This window comes from Etheostoma spectabile, chromosome 16 (genome assembly GCF_008692095.1).
Source record: "Etheostoma spectabile isolate EspeVRDwgs_2016 chromosome 16, UIUC_Espe_1.0, whole genome shotgun sequence".
Classification (NCBI taxonomy): domain Eukaryota; kingdom Metazoa; phylum Chordata; class Actinopteri; order Perciformes; family Percidae; genus Etheostoma; species Etheostoma spectabile.
The window spans coordinates 22331475-22335149 of NC_045748.1; positions in this window are offsets into that span (position 1 = coordinate 22331475).

Sequence of the window (3675 nt, forward strand, 5' to 3'; positions counted from 1 at the left end):
GTACTTGCCAAAGAGCGTTGTGTGGAATCAATCGTGTTATTTTGGGGAATTGTAAAGAACATCGATATAGGAAAACGGGTCAATTTGACCCGAGGACAACATGATGGGTTAAGGAAAACTTACGTGATGAAATTAGGAAGACTAAAAGAGTAAAATTGTCTGTTTTGTTGAAAAACGAGCACTGTGAAAGGTTTCACCACGGACTCCAGTTGCACAAGTTGGAGCTTCGTGTCGTGACGCTGCTCCCATTGGGTGGAGCTGCAGCTTAATGAAGGTGATCTCTTGCTCCCGGCACACGCTCATTCTTTTTCTTTTCTTTCTCTCGTTTGTGATTGAGAAGCTTTGAGAAGCTCTTGTCTTTGGATTCAAACTCTAAAGTCACTCTGACCCGCATGTTACCTGTCACTGCAAACTGGGGTGGAGTCAACAGCTGCTGCAGCCCCCACGCCCCACTGGGACCCACACCTCTCTCTCTCTCTCTCTCTCTCTCTCGCTCTCTCTTAACCCTTGTGTTGTCTCCCTGTTGAAGCTTTATGTCATTCTGGGTCAATGTGAAAACCTTTTTATCCCCCCCAACGTTTTGCTCCTCTTTTTCGACACTTTTATGTCTTTTTTGCCACATTTCCGACTTCTTTGTCCATTTTAGTTTTTGACGTTTTTGTTGTTTTGTTGCGTGAAGCTTTTTCTGACTTTTTTTGTCTCTTTTTCTGATGTCTCTGTCGTCTTTTTCTTGTTCCCCCCCCCCCCCCCCACGTTTTTCAAGCACTCTTGACACTTTTTTTCAACCTTCTATCAATTTTGTTTTTTCAAATGCTTTAAAATATGATAAAATACCCAAATGAATTGAAAGATGGACCTACTTTGTGCAACTCTAACATAGAATTCCCTTCGGGGATCACTAAAGTATTTCTGATTCTGATTAAGCAAAAGTACAACACACACTATCACTATATACATATATAACCCATATAAGACACTATATAAAAATTCCAAACGTCCAGCAAGTGAAGTAGGCTACAGCTAATATACTGAAGTAAGAGTTATACTAAATAATATATATATATATATATACATATAAGTATGATATAATATAAAAATATATCTATAATAGTCTATTTTTTTTGTTTTTATTTTTTCAAACCTATAATTTGTATTTTTTTTTTCACAAAAATGCTTTAAAATATGAAAAAATACCCAAAGGAATTGAAAGTATTGAACTGATCATAAATTTTAACACTAAAGAACGTTGTATGGAAACATCCACGTCATTTTCTTGGACAATTTGTTGAAAAGAAACCCGCATTTTTGATATAGAGACTTTTTGGAAATGGGTCAAATTTCAACATGAGGCTTAAAGTGCTCATTACAACTTAATATAATACAATGTTTCACCAGAATAAAAACCAAAGAAGAAGAGTGATGATTCTGAGTCTGCACAGTGATTCAAACCTGCCCCAGCTTCACCATTCACAGTGTTAACACTAACCCTCATGTGATTAAATGGACAAACACCATTCGTGTCCATAAAGAAAGACAAAAAATGGACCAAACCGGTCCAGCTGAAACGTAATTACCCCTTTAAATCTCCATGGCAACCAACCCAGCACTCACTCCATCTGCTGTCCAATTAAATGATGAGGATAAAGGGAGAGAGAGGAGGAGGAGAAGGAGGAAGAGGCAGTGTGCCTGGCACAAGCCTGCTGCCATTCATCCATTCATCCATCCATTCATCCGTTCCCCCAACACCAACACGACCCAGCCCCTTAGGATGGAGCTGCAGCCACTGACAGTGACCCAAGGGTAACTTTGCTATTTTTTCAACCTGGACCCATGTTTTTTTGTGTCTAAGTGACTGATGGGAACAACAATCTTTAAAACTTAAAAAGTATTAGCGGCGACAACTGAGCTACAAGCTACAATGTAACGGTAACGGTCAATTTCCGTCCACTAAAAGTTGTGTTGTTGCCACTGACATGCTCAGATTCTTATTCTAAATGTCAACAACATTATAAAAAGGATCCAGACAGAGATAGACATTTTTGTTAAAGAGTAAGATGAAACAGCTCAGAAATTGCTTTTGCCAAAATCACCAGAATCACTCATATCATCGTAACACACCTGTCCCCTGAACACACTGTAAAAAAAAACATCCCACTCTGTGCTAGCTGCCTGTCCCCAGAACACACTGTAATATACATGTTCTCACTGTCTGCTAGCTGCCTGTCCCCTGAACACACTGTAATATACATGTTTCTCACATCTGCTAGCTGCCTGTCCCCTGAACCACTTAAAACATCTCCTATCGTCTAGCTGGCCTGTCCCCTGAACACACTGTAAAAACATCTCCTCACTATCTGCTACCTGCCTGTCCCCATAACACACTATAAAAACTTCTCCTCCTATCGCTAGCTCCTGTCCCCAGAACACACTGTAAAACATCTCCTCACTATCTGCTAGCTGCCTGTCCCCGAATCACACTAATAAAAACTTCTCCTCACTATCTCTAGCTGCTGTTCCCAGAACACACTGTAAAAAACTGTCCTCACTACATGCTAGCTGCCTGTTCCCAGAACACACTGTAAAAACCTCTCCTCACTATCTGCTAGCTGCCTGTCCCCTGAACACACTGTAAAAAACTATCCTCACTGTCTTCTAGACTACCTGTCCCCTGAACACCTGTAAAAACATCTCCTAACTATGTGCTCGCTGCCTGTCCCCAGAACACACTGTAATAAACATGTCCTCACTATGTGCTAGCTGCCTGTCCCCAGAACACACTATAAAAAAACATCTCCTCACTATCTGCTAGCTACCTGTCCCCTGAACAAATTGTAAAAAACCTCTCCTCACTATCTGCTAGCTGCTTGTCCCCATAACACACTATAAAAAACTTCTCCTCACTATCTGCTAGCTGCCTGTCCCCTGAGCACACTGTAAAAAACATCTCCTCACTATGTGCTAGCTGCCTGTTGCCAGAACACACTGTAAAAAACATCTCCTCACTATCTGCTAGCTGCTTGTCCCCAGAACCCGCTGTCAAAAAATGAGGTCTCTGTAGAGGGTCCAGGGTCTACAAACAGCAACAAAACCAAACTGGGCCCACCTGCACCACGAAGCATACACAAACAATGTTCCAGCGTTCTAGCCAATAACCGACAAGAAGGATTTGGGGTGGGGGTTTGGGGGGTTAGTGCGCGGAAGGGAGGTGGATGGGACGGGATGAGGAGGAGGGAGGGGCGAGCTAAACTCATTTTGTTTGAAAGCACCTTTAATTCACCCATTTACATCTGAAAATAGGCTGGCTCTTTATACTCTAAAAGTAGTGTTCATTTAAATGGAGTCTGGTGAGTTTGGCAATGGTGATTTCTGGTTAAACAAAAAGCATCTTACTCTTTAACTAAAAGGTCTTTCTCTGTAGGGATACTTTCCATAATCTCACACATTCTGAATAATAATCTGAGCGAGTCAGTGGCAACAACAGCCAATGCTGGACCAATTTAAATTTTTGTTCACATTAGTCACTTAGTCACCAATGCATGGGGTCCAGGTTGGAAAATACCAAATTTATCCCTTAACCCTTGTGTTGTCCTCCCGTTAACCCTGAACTTGTCCTTCCAGGTCAAAATTGAAAATGACTATTTTTTGTGTGCTTTTCCAATGTTTTTGTTGCTTTTT